Here is a 22,137-nt window from a genome sequence, read left to right on the forward strand (position 1 = left end):
ATATAGATCAGTATGAAGATCCTGAATTTAATCTTCTGTACTACCAAAACAAAACAAAAAAAACAAAAAAAAAGTCTCTTAAGAGCCCTTAGGCAATAAAACTCTGTGTAGATACAATGTATCCAAAACCTAATAATATTCATACCTTTCCTATGAAACAACACTCCTGGTCTTTATCATGGCTGTTTTCCTAATCTTTTTTGCTTACTTTCATATAAACCACATGATAAAAAGATTAGCTTTCCAAGCCAATTGCAAAGTGTTTAACATAAAATGTGTCCAAATAATATTAGTATTACAGAATGTCTTCAACAGGAAAGACACTGCTAGTAACCTGTGAAATTCATTCCACATAGCGTGTCCCCCTCCACAGAGGATGTGTTCCCAGACTCCCAGTGGCTGCCTGAAGCTGCAGAGAGTACTGATCTCTACACATCTATGGTAAAGTTTAATTTATAAATTAGGCACAGTAAGAGATTAATAATAATCACAAAATAGAATAAGTATAATAATGTACTATAACAAATGCTATTTAAGTTTGTGGGGTTTCTGTTTCTAGAATTTCCCATGTAATATTTTCAGATCAAACTAATCATGTGTAGGTAAACGTGCATAAAAAATATCCTGGATTAGGAGTACTGTGCCCTACTGTGTTAGCACTTTTCTCATCACTGAGGCATAATACCCCATACCAGCAACTTGAGGGAGAAAAGGTTTATTTTGGCTCATGGCTTGCAGAGATTTCAATACATAGTTGATAGGCTCCAAGGCAGGATAGAGGGGCAAGGAAGAGGAGAGCTGCTCATGGCATGGTGGACAGGAAGCAGAGGATGCAAAGAAGGGCGTGGGGAGGAAGATAAACCCCTCCAGGACACACCTCTGGGGACCCAGCTCCTTCGCCCAGATCTCCATCTCCCGTTAGCAAATCAGCTATTAGCCCTCATAATCCAATCACCTCCTGAAAGACCTGGGTGAGCACATGAGGCTCCTGGAGGATGTTTGGATATAAAGCAAAAGACCTACATAGAAGGCAAGCACAGAGCGCCTTGTCCTCCCCAAAGGCATTGCAGAAGGTGCACTGGAACAAGAAAAGTCCAAGTAACCTCAGCAATGGAGGGGAAAAACAGGCCCCCGGGGGTCCTGAGCGCTAAGCTCCTTTGCAGATGGCCCCTGGGTAACCACCACTGCTCCCCAGCAGGTGGGTTCTGCTGCTTCCCAGCTCTCAAATGAAAACCCTGAAATTCACTGAGGACAGTGTCCAAGATCAAGTCAACCCTACACAGCAGAGGTGGGATTAGAGAGAAGATCTTTCCATCTGTGCTGGATGATGACACGTCCTGCCTTCCAAGAGCACCAGCACCAAAATGAGAGGTCAACATAAAAGACTAAAGGTAAAACTCAAGGCAAAGCAGAAAACCCACAGACTCTCTACTTCATGCATGGTTTATTTTTTTTGGCAGTACTGGGGATTGAACTGACTACCTCACATTTGCCAGGCAGGCACTCATGCCGCTGAGCTAAATCCCCAGCCCTTCCTTGTGCATTTTGAATAGTTAGATAAACCCAAGCTGCTGAAATAAGAAGTGGGAGAAGAGTATGTCCAGGGTTGCCCGGTGCACCCCACCTTCCTTGAGCCATTTAAACAAGGTGATGCGATGAATTAGCTCCTAAAAACAAACACACACACAAAAGTGTTTTTCATTATGCCATTTTAAAATAATTTCAAAGAATAAGCTTTTCAAATCTATATTTGGTCTCTTTGTAAATATTATGACACCTGGCATTCCATGTTGGAACTGAGACATTTCCCCTTCCTCTGAAATTTTCCAGAGTATTCATACGTTTTCTTCCTGTGCTGCTATCACCCTTCAGACACATTTCTTCCCACCCCAGGCCGTTCTCATTCCTCTGCATAATCTAGTATTCAATTTGAATGTACTCATTTAAGTCCAAGAGGGAAAAAAAAGAGAACATATAAATAAATCTTTATTACTGTCAGCATTGTTAAAAAATTTCCTATTTTGAGCTGCTCTTCATTTGAAATCACCACCCTACCAGGATAGAGAGAATCCTGCTAGGCATTTTAAATTAGGGAAGACAGTTTTATTGTCAAGGCAGGTCAATCAAATTATAATTGGCTCTAATTTGCACTCCCACCAGCTGTTAAATTCTTCACCTGCAGCACTCAAAATGGTGTGAAATTCTTGCTGGCTTTGTGAAAGCTTCAAAGAGAATCACTCTCAATCTGATCCCTAAAACCAAATGTCCTTGTTCCTTTTCATCAGAAGCAAGGAAAATGCACTTTTGACTCTGACCATGGCAAGCAGGGCATGGTAAGAAGAGGGCTGAGCTGCACAGGGAGGGATAAACACATCTTCCATGAATGACCAGTCTTGAGAAGCCAACATTAGTACTACAAACCAGCGAAGGGAGACTTGTCTTTGTTATGACCATAATATTGTTGCGTTGTCTTCTGGTTTATTGTTAATTGAATCTGCAGCTCGCAGAAAAATCATAAATTTGAGTATTGAGAATGAAACAGCAGACAAAGGTAGAGTGCTGGGATAAGGGACACATGTGCCAATTAGCCCAGGAAGATCCAGTATGTTTTAGGATATTCTCTGGTGCTGCCATGGATATTTTGGGACTCTGAATAACTAAAACACCCAAAGGAAGCTCCTTTCTAGTGTGTGCATGCACACACACACACACACACACACACACACACACACGCACGCACCACGCTTTCAGGAAAGAGTAAAAAGTAATAACCAGTTAGCATGTTATAAAGTAATAACCAGTTAGCATGTTCTCCCAGGACCCCAGTTCCCTGCTCTGTTTACAATTTTGCTGAAGGCAGTTTTGAGCAAAATATAGACCCTGCAAAGGCAGCAAAAGTAGGATATGGTCATCAGATGTGGAAATAACATCAAAACCAAATAATCAACATAATCTTGATTTTGGATGAATTCTGGGTGTATCAGTTTGGCTGCAGCTATGGAAATTTTTTAATTAAAATACATGAATGGGAGTTTTTCTAATCTTGCTAATTGGTTGCATGGACAGTTTTCAGCAGTCTGGAAATGCAGGTCTCTGGGGATGATTAGTGGAGAGAAAATGCAATGAAGAACTATGGGTTCTTTGAAAAAAGCACTTCTGGATTTAGAGTGGCTTCAAGAAAACACAGCTTTCTAAAAATAAAGCATTCCACTAGAAATAATAGAACAGCTTCTAGGTAAACTTTCCAGGAAATGAGACTGGAACCCAAATTTATATCAGTATCATCATTACATTACTTAAAAAGCAAGTGGGGCCAGGGATTTCGCTCAGTGGGGTAAGTGCCTGCCTGGCAAGCACAAGGTTGTGAGTTTGATCCCCGGTATCAAAATAATAAATAATTTAAAAACTTAAAGCAGGGGAAAGGCTGGAATCAGACTAACCTTCTAACCATAAAGAATAGTTAATACATGGAAGGCACCCCTTAAATAGAGTAGCATGTTGCTTTCAAATGTCTCATGAGGAACTGTGTTGAATGAAAATAGGATAAAGCAGATTTAGAACATAATCTGACTTATGTAACTACCTATTTATTTTATATGTATAGTAAAACACAGAATAATGTTAAACAATTGGTTATTTCCAAATCATGAGTTAAAAGCAATTTTTAAAATGTTTTTCTCTACTTCATGAATTTTACATGATGGTTTTGTTGTTTTTTGCCTTAGTTTTGTTTTTTAATTTGGGGATGAGGGGTTTGAAACAGGGTCTTGCTGTGGGGTTCAGGTTGGCCTCGAGCTCACAGTGATCCTCCCAAATGCTAGGATTACAAGTGTGCACCACCACGCCTGGCTAGAAATTTTTATAAACAATAGCAACAGTCAATTAATACTTGTGAGCAATACAAATTTGTGATTTGTTCAGGCACCAAAAAAAAAAAAAAAATCCCATTTTAAAAAATTTCGTAAATCATATAAAATCTCTGCAGCCCAGGCAGGCAAAGCACCCTTTGTGGTCCTCACTGGGGCACCCTTCTGCCTCAGTGGAGTCAGAGTCGAAATGGATTCAGAAAATCTGGGAAGGACCTGGCCCTTCAGCACACAGTCTCCCATCTTTTGGCACTCAGATGTGGCTGTGCACATGTGCTATTAGGGTGCCAAGGCCCTGACGTGACTCCTTTGGTCCTGTACATGACTTCACTAAAGCCCTCATCCCTTCATGAACGTAGTCCTCCTGCCCAGGCAAGGAGAGAGCCCCAGAACCAAGCCTAGCTCTCCACAATGTGTAGCTGGTGGTGAGCAAGTCCACACAGCAACCCACCGCCCCAGAGCTCCCCCTACTGTGAGCAAAGAGAAGCAGGCTCTGTAAGCAGGCTCTCGCCCAAATAGAGCACCAAATCTTTAAGCCTGCTATAGAACAGTACCCAGAGCAGAAGTGTCCTGAACAACAGAAATCTATTTCTCCGCGTCTGAGGTTGGTTTTGGCCTCTCTCCTGGGCAGCCTATGATTGTCTTCTTGCTACACCTCATATGGTCTTCCTGCTGTGTGCCTTTGTCCTAACCTCCTCTACTTACAAGGACACTTGTCAGATGAGATGAGTGCCCATCTTCATTTTACTTTCATGGCCTCTTTACTGACTTTATATCTCCAAATAAAATCCTGTGCTGGAGCGTGGAATTATGGCTCAGTGGTAGAGAATGCGTTTCACATGTGGGAGGCTTTGGGTTCAATCACCAGCACCAAAAAAAACCCAAAAACAAAACAAAACAAAAACCAATAAACAAACAAATACGCCATATTCTGAAGCAGAGGGCTTGGTATTCCAACATATGAGTTTGGGTGAGGAACATAACTCAGCCTCAAGCAGTACTTCCTGTTAGCTCAGTGACTCTGAGGTAAAGTTTGGTGTGCTTTTAGATAGATTAGTCTATGGATATGACACACAGGATGGGCTTCAAGGCACCTGCCCATTATCATTTCACCCACTAAATGTCAACCTTACTCTCTAAACATGCACTGCTGGCCCAGGCCTGTTCTATGCTGTGGAAACTCATAGTGAGTTGAACCCTGGATTTCTAGACCAGTACTTTACAGCCTCAGCTAAAAAGTCAGATACACAGCACATCCCTGTGGATTTCCACAGTCAGAGGAACTCACCCGTCTGCTCAGGAAGTGGCAACCCAGCCAAGTCTCCTGTGCTGTGTGGTATCAGGACAGTTTCTGGACATTTCTTTGCCTCTATTTTGTTATGTGTAAAATGACACTGATGGTAGATACCACAAAGGATTGTGGTGAGGATTAAATAAAATAGTACATATATAGCAGAGAGGCTGGCCCACTGGTGTCAAAATGAATGTTAGCATTAGTATCGCTGTCACTGTGATCTCAGGGTCACTAAGTTTGGCTGGTGGGAATCACACTGTGCCCCAGAGCTGTGCTCAATTTCAAGAACTCAGAAGCCTCCAACTCTAGGCCATGTCTTTGGGAGAGAGAAATTCAGGTTCAAAGAAAACCTACAAGGCCAGATGGCTTGTTTCAAAGAGACTGATGCTTAGGACAGTGCTGGAGAGAGAAAAATAGGTAGAAGGAAGAAAGAAGCAGCTTGGGGACAGGAAATTCTGCCTTGTAAACTACAGGGGAGGACACAATCACCCTGACAAATGCCAGCCTAGGAAGCTTGTTTTCTATGCCAGAACTAGGTCTGCAGTCCCTTGATGGTCACTTACTCTCTTACAGACAAACATACAGGAAGTAGTCCGGGGTCTGGGAGTCAATTTTTACTCTACCTCCCTCTGTGCCTTTTTTTTTTTCCTGTACCAGGGATCGAACTCATGACCTTGTGCTTGTCAAGCAGGTGCTTACACCAATGAGCTACATCCCTGGCCCTTCCTCTGGCTTTTAAGGCAAGGTGCTAAGCTTTTCTGGATTTGTTTTCTTCATGCACAATGGGAGAATAATATCAATATCAAGAAAGTGTGTACTAAGTATCTAGAGAGAAGCATAGTCTTGTGGTTGACTTTTTTCTTCTCTCTTAATTATAATCAGCAGAGAAAGTCATGTAGTATCTCTAGTCCCCTGCACATAAATCCTGAGCACCATGAATGGTCCTTGTGTCTTGCTTTAACACAACCATAAGATTTAGTGGGATAAATTAAACCTCTAGGAATCTAAAGGAAAGTTTTCTAGAACTTTCCTTTTTGAATGATTGTAATCTGAAACACTTTGCCAAACATTCAGGCAACCATATATAATTTGAAATTTTACTATGTGTTCTATGCAAGAATATAACCATAAATATCTATACCCAGTACCTATCTGACCCAGTATGTATCTGTCAATGAGATAAGTAATTGGATGAAACAAACTCTGAAGGAGTACATGATAGCTCATCAATACTCTAGTAAAAGGGACCAAGGCAACAAACCTTTAAAAGGGAAATGTCTGTAAGATTCTGGGTGTACTTTACATAGTCTTTTAGGAAGAAGAAAATTAAAGAGGTAAAAAAATTCTATCCTTGCAATGCTTTGTAGCTTGCAAAATATCCTAAAATAAAATATTTCATTGATTCAACAAAATATTTAAATTGATTTATGATGAAAATCATTAATCAAGTGCCATTAAATCAAAATCACATGATGTAAACCTATAAAATAGTATTTCTCAAGACAACTCCAGAAATTCTAAGTACCATGTGACAATTTTGTAGTCCTCAATTTGTTTCTTTTTTTTATGTTTCACTTTGATGATTACCCAAAAAAATTAGCTCATGCAAATTTTGCATCATTTGAATAAGTAATTTATGATTCAGTACAATTGTGAGATTTAAGAATTTCATTGGCATTGAGTAATTCTTTTAGATGAATTAATTCTTCTTGATGAACTAACAAAACCTCCGGTAATCACATAATATGTTCGTACCACCTGAAGATCAACACATGCATTGTCATAGTTATTTTTTTCTTATTGCTGAGACAAACACCCAATACCCACAGATAAAGGGGGAAAGGTTTTATTTAGCTCACAGTTTGTAGAGGTTTTGGTCCGAGGGTGGCACATGGCAGAGTGGCAACAATTCATGGCTGCAGGAGACAGCAAAAGCAACAAGAGAGACAGATAAGTCTTTTTCTGGTACTTATGTTGTATCCAGTCTCAGGATTAGGGTGGTGTCAATCTAGTCAGTGGACTGATTCAGCAATCGCCCATCCTTAATCCCAGCACCCTTAACTCCAACTTTGCCCTATGAATCAATCACATACTTTAGATTCAGCCATCTCAAAAAAAAAAAAAAAAAAAAAAAACCTTATGACCGCATGAGGTTTTGAGGGAGACATCAAAACACAAACCATAACATATGCTGAGAAGTTTACTCAAAAGTATCTCTAGATAATTGGTGAGACAACCAAACTGTTACCCAGTACTTGGTAGTTAATGCTTGCCTGGTACAAATACCTACACCTAAGCAGTCAGCATAAGGGGTTTTTAACAAAGACTTCCAGAGAAAAGCCCCACTGGACCAGTAAAGTTAAGAGGGTATTTTGAACTTCATTTTGGGGAAGTTTTACTGAAGAGTATATAATTTGAAATTTTACTATGTGCTCTATGTTTTTGCAAGAATATAAGCATAAATATCTATACTAATTTTAACTTGCAAATGTAAAAATTTTATGTATATATGTTATTTTATTATATAACTAAGTTTTAAGTTTTTTTGTGTGTGTGTGATACAAATTGAATAAAAATGAAAATCACCAAGTTTGAAATCAGTCCATTTTGAATAGAAATGTTTCCCAAATCTTTCTAAAGTTTTTAAAGTGTAGTAAATCATTTGTGGCGACCTTGAAAGGTTGATCGGAAAATCTTCATGAATTCTATTCTGAGTGAGCTATATTTTCTTCAGTCAAGCCATCACCAGGTGGTTTTGTCTGCTTTCTATGTTTAGACAGTCACAGAACCAGATTGCCCTGAAGTGGGACAGCTGACGGGGTGAGATTAATGAGAGTTAAGAGAGGGACAGCCAACTCCGTAGCAAAATGACTGTGACCTACTGCAAAAGCTGAGCGCACCATCCACCTAGAAGTTAAATAGCCACAACTGAAATCACATACCAAGGCACGCGAAAATGGAAAAACAGAAAAATGTTGTCTGGGAACCAGCTCTGGTTCTGGCACTCCTCAGGATTTCCGACATGACTCTGAATAATGGCTTCTTTATTTCTCTCTCTCTCTCTCGTTCTCTCTCTCTCTCTCTCTCTCTCTCTCTCTCTCTCTCTCTCTCTCTCTCTCTCCAGTTACAAAAAGGAGGCCAGATCTATCAGTTTGTAAAAATGGCTTGTGAATCGCAGATGCCCAGTACCCTGGAGCATGAAGATCTCAAAAATATGCAATTTATGAGGCCTTTGAAAATTACATAGCATGCCCTGCCATTTTCTGTCTTTTTATTTCATCTCCAGTCACTTTACTGCACTTATTTGAAACAGATGGAATAGAATAAATAATACTCTGGTTAGGCTTGAGTTTAATTTCCTATTAAAAGGAATAATGTAAGGGCACTAAGTGATGTCATCTCTTTTGCTCCAGGATGAGATTCAGAAGGGAATGGTCTCTCAGCTATCTGTTCCTCACTTAAATTTGAAGGAAAGTTTTAAAAGAAGAAACTTGGTAGGAAAAAAAAATGCATTTTGGTGACTTTCATGATCCAAGAACTTTAAGAGACTTTTTTTGGATTTAATAAAAATTGTGCTCACTATTATAATTACTCTGTGGACTGGGTCCTCTCTGCTTTTTTGTTTAAAAACAAATAAAAATAGTTGAATTATTAATGTGAAGTAAATTGGTTACTGTGCACTTGGAGTCACTTTTTAATTCATACATACATCTGTATTAACATCTTAATGATACTTTATTACAGATTATGCCGTAGTTGGAATGGCATCTGAGGAACCATTTACAGGATAATGGTTGTTGCAGAGACATATTTGAAGAAATGCATGGTGGTGTTGAGGAAGGGATAGAACGGTTTCAATAAAATCAAAAACTGTGTTTGTGAAGTTCAGGGGTAGAGTTCACAAGACTGCTCTCACTTCTGCTGCTAACTACAGACTTCAGGCGTCCCAGGACTACCCTCAGCTTTAATAATTCACTCACTGAGAGCTGTAATAATTGTGGTCATGGTTTATTACTGTTAAAGGACATGGATGAAGATTAGCCAGGGGAGGGACATGTGGAGAGTGTCCAGGAGGTTTCCAAACTTGGGGCTCCCTGTTGTCTTCTTGTAGAGTTGTAGACCATATTAAATACCTCAGCAATAATGTGTGACATTAAACATGGGATACTGCCAGCCTGGGGAGCTCACTGGAACCCTGGCGTCCAGAGTGTTTTATTATGTGTACCAGTAAAAATGTACATATGGCTGATCTTTAGTCCCCGGCCCCCTACAGAGCTAATACTGTAGGCTTCCCATTCCTCTGGAGTCTTTCAGAAGCATAGAAAATTCCATGTATCCCAAAGTCCCAATCATAAGTCACATTATTAGACTGTTGTGGTCTAAGGACCCTCAACATAAATTCATAGAAAGTTTTAACAATATCTCCCATATATTTGATGGTCAGTATCAGTGTTATAAGAAAAATTATAGTTGTATCTTACCAACAATGTTAGTGCTACACCATATTAATTAAATATGTCCATAATACAATTCAATTCCGTCCATTACAGAACAAGTCACTAAGAATTACTGGGATGTTTTATGTGCTTTCACAACATAATTGAACATTGCCTATTCTATCAGTGTTTACAAGAGCTTGCAGGGCGGGGGCAAGCCTCCTCAAAAGACTATACACTCTCTGAGTCAGATTGAATGCAAGACACAGAAATTTACAAGACTGGCCTGCATTGACTGCCCAAAGAATCAAATGTACAAAAAGGGGGAGGGGGCTGGAGATTTAGCTCAGCGGCATAAGCGCCTGCCTTGCAAGCAGGCAGTCGTGAGTTCGATCCCTGGTACCAATAAAAAGGAAAAAGACCAAAAAAAAAAAAAAATGTAGAAGAGTGCAAAAGATCCTTCTGCATTCTAGAGACTGAAGGATCACAGCAATGTTCTGTGTGAGTCAGCATCAGGAGGCCGATGGATCCATGATAGGAAACCTAGAGGTCTGTGTCAGGAAGTCACATTAAAGAACTAAGAAAACTAAAGAGCCTGCACCAAAACGATGGTGCTGGAAGCTGAAGAATTCTGCCTGAAAAACAGGAGATGAACCCAAGGCCAAGGTGAAGACCGGAGCTCTTCCAAGCAGAACAGCCAAAGCTCCTCCAAGGAAAATCAGCTAAAATTCTTCCCTCCCATTCTCCTTTTGTACCATTCTGACAACAATCCTCCTTTAAGTGGGTCTTCCATGCCCAGAACCATGCTTACTCAATTCAGCTGAACATTTCCCATTCAAATTGAAAATCAATTAACCACCACACCCATATAATGGCTATTTTTATGATAGGGATCATTAACAATTAGCTATGACTTGGATGTTTCTGGGGGCCACATCAATTGGGGACAAAGGCTTTCACTCTGTCTTGGTTCACAGGCTTGTGGTAAGACCACTTTCCATTTTCTGCTTTATATAGCAATTCCCAGCATCCTCCTGCTGAAAGGACGTGTGTGGTATTCAAGGCAATACCTACGTCCAATAACTGTAAGGCACACTGACTTATTTTTATCTATCTAGAATTAGGACAGTCATACTTCATCAACACAACTTACAAGTGTCCCTAGAGGACTTTCCAAGGTTTGGGAGGTCAAAAGATCCCAACAGGTGTGCCTCTCGACCCTCAAATGCCAGGATGGAGGGGCATTCTCCAGGGGACTCAGCCTCCCTCCCCATTTAAACAGATCAAGAGACTACGGTGGCTCAGAGTCCTTGTCTTTTCCCCATAGTGGGTCCTAGTACTACCCAGAAGTATTGTTGAGGCCTGCGGATTCCCCTCCCTGGCCTTCCTGGATGAGAACTCCTCCAATTTCGTCGTCCTTCCCCTCCAAATGCCAGTCCTTGTTAGAAGCAAATGAACTTGTCCCGTGGGGCCTAGTCCAGAACCTCCCTTCCCCAAAGCATTTTTCTGTCCTGCAGTACAGTATGGGGTTTTTGTTTCTACCATGTTGTCAATGTGTATTAGTAACATAGATGCTGTCAGAATGTATGTTTTTACTCAAAATGTTGGGTGCATCATAATTGAGTTACTAGCATTACATGACATGCAGTGACCAGTAGATATAATCTGGTGTGAATATTCCATAAGGCCTTGCATCTCAAAATGGAGCTGTTTGCAGGAAATTCAGCCTCACCATGTGGTGGTAGTGAGGTATCTTTCCCTTTCTGGGAGTCTGTGTTATTATCTAAGAGATAATATTATTTTCTTGCTCTGAACTTCTCTCCATGAACCAGTATAAGAGTTATGCACCAGTTAACCACTGTGGATTTACAAGACACGATTGAAATATACAGTGAATATTTAAATTTTTTAAATGTGTTACAGTAAAAGACACATTACATTGCCATTAATCTCCCCTTAAATCCCCCTTTGTATGGAACACATATCCAAGTTCTTCTTGCCATTTCTGAAGCCACTTTCTGGAAGTACTTTCTCATGAGAGCTTTACAAGGACTGATCAATAATATGGTTTTACTGTCACGTATTATCCAGTGAAGGACGGGCTCATAACAACATTACCTTGTTCGTGCACCTTGTTCACTGATCTGGTACCTTGTGATATCTCTTTCTCAAAGTAAAACTGCCCTTGAAAGCTAAACATGTCAAATTCAGGATATGGAGCCTTACACAATAGAGCAACAAGACATTCTTTTTCTTTCTGTTTGATTTTTTTTCAGAAAGAGTCTCATTCATTATGTAGCTCAAACTGTCCTAGAACTCAAAGTGACCCTCCTGCCTCAGCCTCCCAACTGCTGGGATTATAGGCATGGACCTTCAGGACTCTTGAAAAAGGATTTTCAGGAAAATGGCAAGAACTATGATTATTGTATGTTTCATTGTAACAAATTTTTTAAATTGAAACATTCACTGCATATTTTGATCATACCATGTTTCCGGAAAAATACATTATTAGACAATTTTATCATTGTGAGGTTGCATAGAGTATATAAATATACAAATCAGGTGGGGCTTTTTACACATCCAGGTTACATGACTTGATTCGTCATCGCTCCTATGGCCATAATGAATGAAACACCTTGAAATCAAATGACATACGAGAGAAAATGATACAATCACGAGATTCAGGAAGATGTACTAGGTTGCTGCTGGAGTGCTGTTTGACAGGAAACTTTTTTTTTGAATAAACAACACACTCTAAAATAATGATGTAGAGTATAGTGTAGTAAATATATAGACAAAGAGGTTTGTTCACACCAAAATCCCAGTTTCATGAGGAGAGACCTGTTGCATGACTTTACAATGACTGAGACATCTGTAGCTAACAAGTATTTTTAGCTCCCATCATAATCTGCCCTCCCCTGTACCATGTTGTTTCACTGGTCCATCACTGGCCAAAATGTTGGTTTTTCAGTGCATGCTTATGTTGGATTTTGTTCACTATCATAACCTATTTATTCTTTCATCTACCCTCAGCTATTATTCTCTCTCTCTCCATTTGTCATTTATTGTTACCCAAACTTGTCACTTTTAGTAGTGTTTAGTTTTTAAAAACCATCCAACTGCTTCACATAAAGTGCTTGCAAGCCACTGGAAGGTAAACATCCCACTGAACAGTGAATCTCTGTGCTCCCAACCTAATAGGAGACTTTTCCAGCAGGTTTTAGACTCACAATGTATGTCAAGAACCACCATAAACTTCTTTTTTCCTCAATTCCAAAGTTATTTTACCCACATATGCAAATATGGCCTTGGAACCTCGGTGGGGTGTTGACTCAGAAGTTCCAGGCGCTTCTGTAAAATTTCATTTTGACTATGTGAGAAGTCAAGTTTCTCATTATCATCTTTGCCTTCCAGCTTTTCAAATTCCTCCAAAAGAGGATTGTCTGGGGGATTTTAATGTCCAGGATAGCCCACCAGTCTTCCCAACTCGCAGCAGTGTCGCACTAGACCTTGGCTTCAGTCCCTCAGTATGCTTCTCTCTTAGGCCATTTCTTAATCACTATCTAAAGATTTCCACTCTGATGGCTGGACTCTCTTGACTGGCTCCTTTGTCCTCTCCTATTTTCTTCTGGGTCACTCTAATATCTTAGCATATGTAAAATCTATCAGGGAAGCTGAGACAACAAATCTGATCTGGATCCCAGGCTGTTGCTTGATATCTCAGTGGAAATATTACACGACACGCCAATGAGAAAGGAGCCCCTAAACCATAGCATTTACCACACTGTGGGTGAGGCACGTATGCAGTAGATGAGTACTGTCATAAGGCCAACTCAACCCTTCTTGTACATACAACATACCAATTTTTTCCTCTGGAACATTCCACGTGGCCTTTATAGGAGGAGTAAACTAACTTTACAGTCACTTTTACTCAGTATCCTGGGATAGTTACTCTCTCAGGAATAACCTGCAGCGTGCAAAGATGACATACAGACACTCATGATTGTTTAATAGCAAGCTGAGTCATATGGAGGGTTAGATGGTACCATGCGTGAAATGAAACAACTTCACAATATAACTCAGGATAGTTTCCCCTTGGTGGAAATCCTGAGATTTGTTTGTGATCATACCAGATCTGAAAAATGTTTGAGCTTGGTGCAGAGTCAAGGTTGGTCCTAACACTCTGTCTTACTTTCATTTGAGCTCTCACAGATAACAATAGTTTATTTCTTATTATTTTACCATTTCTTATGTATCCAACTAGCTATCTCCCTAGGAGCTGGACCCATCTCTAAACTCTATTGGTAATTTTTACCTATAGTAACTGCCATTCACCAGCTGTTTCATACCATGGGTGACTTCACAGTCTTTTAGGTATCAAAAGTTCCTCAGCCACAGCCTTCTGATCCTTCCTCCCAAACCACTTTCCAGTGAGCCAGGTCCATTCTAGGGAATCCCACTTATGAAACCAACTGTGAATTAGCAGGTATAACTTAGAATAGCATGCTCATTTCTAACACTAACTTCACGTTCAGGGGTTCTCAAGACTTCATTGGATTTCAATAAAACTATCTAATTTTTTGAGCAACTTTAAATTATTAACTGCATATCACCTAAATGATCTTAGGTTTTGGTAAGAGCTAACATCCTGGTTCACAGCTCATGCCGTGCATGCCAGATCCACACCAGTTGTGGCCAATGCTCCATGCACATAACGTAACTCTGAGATACTTACTAAAAAAGTCCTAAAGCCAGTTGGAAAATGCATGTGTCACTTTGGTTAAATTACTTTTACTCCAAAGCTTTATTTGCCTCTGTAGACGACATTCCTTGGTTGCCTTTCCGGTATCCATTTTCCCTTTTTATGTCCCTCATTCCCATTGGTTCTGAGAATTTCACACCTCTTTCATCTTCACATATACTTAAACTAGTTTATTCCATTTATGCCATCAGAATAAAACTTAGGACTTTGGCTGGTAATATTGGGAGAATTTTTCTAAGAGCCACAAATAAGGCAGTATGAAACCAAACCCAAGCCATCTTGGCGCGAGGACAGCCAACCTAAAAGTGAATCCAACATTACAGAACACAAGAGAAAAACAAAAGAATGCCAGTGCTTTCACAACAATTAATTAGCTAGAACAAGCCTTACCTGAGGCCAAGACTTCCTGGATGTTTGCATTAAATGAGCTAAAACTTTCTTTACTGTTAAAGCTCTTCCTATTCAGAGTGTAATCTGTAAGTGAGCAACATCGACATCACTTAGGAGGAGGTGCAGAATTTGGACCACACTATGGATCCTCCTAAGCCATATCTGCATTTTACCAGAGTCCCCAAATGATCTATCCACACTGGATAGATCACTGACTTTGAGAAGAACTCAAAGGCCTCTTGGAATCAGCTTTGCTTGTAATGTGCAACCTGAATCAGGGCCCCACATCATCCTCTCCAGATCAGTGTTCCAACTCTTCCTTGGAGATAAAGAAACAGATTGAAAGAGTTTCCAAGCTGGCCAACAGTTACACATTCGGAATAGGTACAAGCAGCAGTGGCACTCTGACTTTGAGTTCTGTAGTAATCACCCCTGGGACTAAGTGAGCCAATCAACAGTTTCATGGGTCTGGCCTACCACTTCAGCAGCCTGGTATTCATCTTTTTTAAAAGACCACAGGTTTCACAGATATCCTTTCTCTCCCTGTGTTTATAATCATGGAAAACTCCTTAATCTAGGTAATTTACTTAATGAGTAGTTCCAAATATTGGGTTCCCAACTACCAGCGGTTTAATACAAAAATTACAGGCCAGCTAATTGCACTTAACCAAGTAAGCCCTGTGAACACTTTTCTCTCATTATGTCTCGATGAAGCAGGAACCCTTGGCACAGTTCTCTCCTTAGTAATAAAATCAAGGAGCAACTCTTGAAAAGATCTTCACGCTCCTTCCTGCTTTAAAATCCTTTCCTGTTTCTAAAACTGACAAGTATGATAAGGAAATAGTACTAACAAAACAGAATTGTTTTAGAGAAAAGCTTTCCCACGGAAACTTCACAACTGGTAGACTGAAACGGTATGAAACACCAAAAAGTATGTCTGGTAAATTGCTGTAGCCCCTAACACAGTTCACTTGTATGAAAATTCCTCAACAAACATGTGTTGTATGACTAACTCACTTTCAAGTTACTGTACAGTTCGCAAGGCACCTTATCTTTTTACGTTTACTCTTAATTGACTTACATCTTTGCCACAATCCTGGTAAATAGGTGTCATCATCTTTATTTTAGAAATGTTAAACCTATGGTTCAGAAAGACTAAAAAGCACTTACCCATAGTCTCAGCACTTACCCATTTACTCATGATAGAAATGGGATTTAAATTCTAGTCCAGAGACCATAATTCTGGGTAATTCTATTACCTTGTACTGAATCTTTCTGTTAAGAAAAGTATTCCAATCAGTCGTATATTTAAGTTATTGTATGTACCTGGGGCCATTAGCAGCTCCTAGGTACACACACGCCCAAGCCCATTTCATGAAAACTACTTCAGATTCAAGCCTTGGCTTACTGGTTGGAATAATCTGCATCACACTAGATAAACTGCAGTAGACCAAATCATCCTCCAGCATCTTCATCTGTTTCACATTATGTTATTACTGTTAAGGTTCCTTTTGATTAAAGAGATGTACTGACCTTTGGGTGTCTCCATTGAGACTGCAACGCAGGGATTTTTTTATCCTGCTTTGGGTTCTGACTAGTGCAAGGCTTCAGCTTCCCGTCCATAAGGGAGAAACAACATGTATAGAAAGAAACCCAGCACCCTGAACCTGCTGCTTCTTGCACCTGTTTCCAGCCACAGCTACAAACACCCAGCACATGGCCCAGATGCCAGCCATCATGTATGTAATAGCAGAAAACAAAATTATAGATACAACTCACCTGCTGTTCAGTGATACTTCAGGGCACTTCTTAGTGAAGTGTAACTTCAACAGTTCTGTCCATGGAAATCTACAGATGGAAAAATGGTGAATTTAGCCTCAGGGAATACAGTTGGGCAAGATTATGATGGATTGCATTCCCTATCCCAACTACAAATAGATGTATTTTACTTTGCTTTTGACTTCTGAGCCCCCTCCCCCATCCCGTATCATTTCAAAATATCTCTGCAAAGTTACATCCTGAGATATGACATCATTGTCTCAGTATGTCCTTTATCCTAGTGGGAATTCAGTATGATCTTAGCATGAAGAAGATACAACTGAGAAAATGAAAGAGCAGAAGTTGACACCCATCATTTGTTCTCAGGGGTTAGCAATAGCTAAGGGAATTGGTGCTACCAACTTCAGATCTCACACGTGAGGCTTTGAGGCCATGCTGGGAGGAATTATTGCAGCAGTCCTCTGGCCACCGCTGTTAAGAAGAGGAACAAGAAACACGTGATATTAGATATGTCCGAGCCCTTCCTTTGCTCTGTCGCACTCGTAATTTTTACTATTCTTTGCTCTAAAATGATAGTCTGCATTCAATGTTGAGTTATTTATAGATTAGTATCTCCATAAATCTATTGTGAACCAATCGTTAATTTCAAGGTTTTGTTTATTTAGAGTGAAAGGGTTTGAACTTTACATGCTATTAAAATTTAGACTTAAAATAATCAGTATTCCTAGAGCCTTGTTTTACAAAAGCCCCTATTCTTGCACAGACTAAAAGTTGCCAAAATACTTTGTGAACTAAAGTGCACTGTTGTGTCATGAAGAAACTAGCTTCTGATGTCAGCATTGCAGACATTTTCTAACTGGGTTTCATACAGGAAAATGAGTGCAGTCTCCTTATGAAATGTTGCCACTGAATGTGCTTGATAATTACATTTTATTACATAACATTGCACTATACCTAATACTAGAGGGCAGAAATCTTATTGAAATATGCCTCTAATAAAATCTTCTGCTCTTTCCCATGGGCTTACAGTGGTAGAGTCTGTGAAACAGACCTGGTCTCGTTCCTCATGATGTTTGCATGTCAGTGTAATAAAGGAACATGAACATAGGGGTAAATCTACAGCAGGACCTGAATGTGAAAAAAACCACTCACAGAACTTTCTGGAAGATACAACATAACCAGAAACAGATGAAAATTGACATGACAACAACTCATCATCAGCAGTTTTACACTGGAGGGAGTGAAGACAACTCTGTGTGTCACCTACTCAGCCTTTGAGCTAGAGAATTATCATGGGGAAGCCTTGGAATACCACTTATAAACCTTTCACTGCTACTTATCAACAGTATTTAACAAGCAAGATGATTAAAGTATTCTAAAGTTCTTACATGTTCATGAGGGCAAATTTCTAAACATTGAACATATTTAGATTTGTTAATTTATACAGCCGGTTAAATTTCAAGAGTGACAATTAGCAGAATAAAACTAAATAATTTTTACATCAATAATTAAGACTCAAGCATATAAAGTACAATAAAATAGAAAGCACAAGTAAGATGCTACATAAAGTCTAAGTATTTAAATGATCACAATGAATTTATATAGTCAAAATTTGTCAGTTAAAATGTTAGTGTTACCAATCTGAAAATGTTCAATCTAGATATGTGCTTTCTTAGGAAAAAAACCATAATACAGAAGGAAATAAAAAAGTTAAAGCAGAAGAATAGAAAATAATGTTAGAGGCAATCCTCATAAGAAAACTCACAGCTACACTAATATCAAGAAAAATATATACTGTAAGATAAAAAAGATTATTTGAAGATGTAGAAGAAATGTCCACAAAAAAAATTTCTATTTCGCACTGGGTAGATTACTAAACTATATGACCCAGGCTCCCTTGAAAAATGTGACCATGTGACTGAATTCAGCCAATGGAATATATATAAAAATGACTGTGCTACTTCCGGGCTTGGCATGTGACTAATTCACTCTCATTCCCATGCATCAAGAGGATGCAAACAGCAACACCCTAGGGCATGACGGAAGCGCAAATGAAGAAGACTGGGCCCTGGAAGTTTGACACAATGTCACTGCCAATCAGAAGCAATTATACTAGGCACAAGTACTGTTAAGCCACTTAAATATTCTCCTTAGTAAACATGAAAAATAAAACAGAGGAATTTACAAAGAATTAAAGTCAAGAGACTAGAAAAATTCTAACCAGGTAAGAAGGCTGAAGGGATTAGAAAAGAATTATATAAAACAAAAATTAAAGACTAAATCCACAAATTTAAAAGGAAACAAAATGAAAAAATTGTAGTTAATTCATTGAAGAGAAAAATCATTAAGTGAAATCAAGAATGAGGTAGGTTGCAACAAATATAGAAGAAATTAATTGTGATAGAATATTATCTCTTTGATAAAATTACTGATTTTTCAAGAAAATACAAATTGTCAAACCTTCCTAAGGAAGAAGCAGAAAACCTTCCTTAAATAAACAAATCTCCATGAAAGAAGCAAGGGGATAGGAAAGCACAGTTGACAAATTACCTCCCAAGCAGGAAGGTAGACCCATAAAATATTTCCACAGGCTGTGCCCATAGAGTTAATGACAAGGACATTCCTTGGCTTACACAAAATATTGCATGCATAAAAACTTTTAAAAGTTTGCAAATTGTTTTTACAAAGCTAGCATAATCCTTACATGAAGATTCAAAGTAAATATCATGAAAAGACGAATTACAGGCTTACCTGTAAATCAGCAACTCATAGATCTCCCCTTAGTGACGCCACCTTTCTCTTCCATCCAACCACTCTCTCCTCACTGGTAAAAAGAGATCCCTTCCTTCTTGGCTAATGGCAGGCCCTTTTCAAACATATGAATGGGTGGTTCATCTTCTGAGGGGAAGCATTCAACCCAACAGTGAAAAAACCCAGACAATTAACCTCATTAGTACCTCTTAGTACCTCTCACATGAAAAGAGCCAAAGAGAGCACCCTTCTTGTCAATGTACACACTTCAAAATTGTAAATCAGTGCAACCTACTAAGGCCTACGAAGGCCTCAGATAAACTTAGGTAAAAAGAGATACTTGCCAAGAAGCAATGCTTAATTCGGTGGTGAGAGAATATGTCGTTATTCCTGTGCACAACACAGGTTGAGAAACACTGAAGTTTGCCCCCCACAATAAAAAGCTTTCTGAGTATGTTGGAAGCTGTCCCTACTCTCTTCTCTGGGTGTAGGAAAGGCATCTCTTCAAAGTTACATTTCCTTTCTTTCTGCAAGTATCATACTTCCTAAGAGTTGAACAGTTAACCAAAAAAAAATCTAAGAGTATTCTATTTTTAATTGGTAAGATGATAAGCTGCTTTTCAAGTCAAGCAAATTTCCTCTAAATTTATGCTCTGAGTTGTTCATGCATTTTTTAAATTCCTTCCACACAGCATTATATGAACAGTGATGAGCATCAACAGTATATGAGCAAAGAGTCTTAGTACTCATGATGGTCCCCAACCATGATGTTTGAACACAGGTGTGAACCTTCCCTTCAACTTTCCATGTTATAAAAGAGCAGCTTTCTAAGGAGTGAGTATCCAAAGATAATCAGACCACAGGCAGTCTCCTCAGTATCACCTGCCTCGCTTCTCTTTGTATGCTCCAGCATCAGACCTTACAGGTCCCCAAGCTGATCAGAGACTTTTACTTGTACCACCTGGTGTGGCTTTGAAAGTGTCCCCAGAGTTCATGTGTTGGGAACTTCATCCCCCACATAGCAACACTGAGAAATGGTACCTTTAAGAGTTGATTATGTCATGATGACTCTAACCTTAGGAATGGATTAATGTATTATCTTAGAAGTGGGTTAGTTACCGTGAGAGTTGGCTTGTTATGGGAATGAGTCTGTCCTCTCTCCCTTCTACCATGTTATGACAAAGCAGGAGGGCCCATGCCACAGATACAGCCCCTGGATCTTGAACTCCCAAACCTCCAGAATGTTAGGAAATAAACCTCTATTCTTTACAAACTACCCAGTCTTGGATATTCTATTATAGCAGCACGAAATAGACCAAGACACTACTACCTCTGGTTAGAATGACCTCGTTAAACTTCCTTCCTACCAAGCCCCTGCTCATTCTCTCAGCCAAGACCTGTTGTTTCTCTCTCTATAAAATTTGCCACCAAGTCAGGAAAAGCCACACTGTGTTCCAAGCACCATAGCCTTCAACTGCACTGCAGATATTTGAACATGATTCTGTGCCCCCTGATGGCAGGGTAAGCTCTGTGAGGTGGGAACCAATCATTTTCTCACATTTGCACTTGTGTTCCCACTGCTTGGAACAAGGCACTGTGACACAGGAACTCAGGATAATTTTGCTGAATGGCCCTGTTGAGTGTCTGTTGGTAACTTCTTACCTTCCACAAGCCAGTATTAACTTGTCATAAAATTTAATCAAAAGAACTGACAAAGGCATCATAATGATGGAGAAATGGTGTTCAAAACAAGAAACACTGAGAACAAAGGAGTCTCAGACTGGGAAAGGCAGATGATACCCAGACCAAATAAAAAGAAGAAGCCTGAGAAAGAGAGGCCTGGATACCCTGGAAAACATTTTCTCTGCCCTGATTCTCTTGTTTATCAGCCACTTTTGTTTCAAAGTTAAATTTTCTTAAGGGGAGATGGTAGGTGGTACAAGCCAGTTGTTTGATTACCTACTGCTGTGTAAGAAACTACCCTGAAATGGAAGAACTTGAAAAATCACTATTTCACTTGCTTACAATTCTGAGAATCAGGAACTCAGGCAGGGATAGGTGCATAGTCCTGCTCCACACAGCATCAGCTCAGGAGAAGCACCCAGTGGCGTTCAGCTGGTAGCCAAGTAGGGCGAGAAGATTCAGGAAGAACTTCATGTACTGTGTGGTCCCTCAGGCTCCCTAGTGGTCAGTGTCTCTCTGCAGGCTCCACCCCACTCCACAACATTTTCTCACAGCAGGCTGGTCTTTGGGCAATTACATTCTTTATATGAATGCTGGCTCATAAGTCATGCCCCAAACGGTGAAACAGAAGCCATAGATCCTTTGAGGACTCAGTCTTAGATGTTACAGAGAATGAATTCTGCCATATCCTATCCATCCAACCAGGTTATACAGCCATCCTGGGCTTAGAAAGAAGAGAATTGGGTTCCATCTTTTCGTGGGATGGAAGGCAAGGGAATTTTGAGTTATCTTTAATCCGCCACATTTCTTTTTGTGGGGAGAACCAGTAACCAAAAGGACTGATAAACCAGCCATTAAAGGTCTGGGCCTGCCCAGATGAGATTGTAGATCCTCTCAATCAAACCATTCTTTAGCATGAATAAATTCCTCATCAGTGTCATACATAATAAGTACTTTACTTTACTGGGCAGTTAGTGTATGTTCTTAAAACACGTCTATACTTCAGTATTTTGGAAAATTAATCACATTTTAAATGCACCAAAGGAATTGGCTGGCTAAAGGAAATCTATTTTTGCAGGAGTTTTTCATTTGCTCATTTCTAAAATGGTTCCAGTTCTGCTTATCAATATTCATTTCATCAAAGATTATTTGATAAATGTGATACTGAATATACTC

At 39.6% G+C, this 22,137-nt stretch overlaps 1 long non-coding RNA gene across 1 annotated transcript in view; it reads right to left on the bottom strand.

Moving 5' to 3' along the window:
• The window catches only part of LOC134471805 (uncharacterized), a 107,681-nt gene that overhangs the window by 10,750 nt on the left and 74,794 nt on the right, over positions 1 to 22,137 (bottom strand). The window contains exons 3-4 of the long non-coding RNA XR_010041471.1: positions 16,528 to 16,596; positions 7,020 to 7,076 (exon numbers count right to left, since the gene is read on the bottom strand). This is a non-coding gene — a long non-coding RNA (uncharacterized LOC134471805). The remainder of the gene's footprint in view (positions 1 to 7,019; positions 7,077 to 16,527; positions 16,597 to 22,137) is intronic.

The sequence above is a fragment of the Cavia porcellus genome, unplaced genomic scaffold (genome assembly GCF_034190915.1).
Source record: "Cavia porcellus strain 051 isolate PalLab524CR breed Dunkin Hartley unplaced genomic scaffold, mCavPor4.1 scaffold_20, whole genome shotgun sequence".
NCBI classification, from domain to species: Eukaryota; Metazoa; Chordata; class Mammalia; order Rodentia; family Caviidae; genus Cavia; species Cavia porcellus.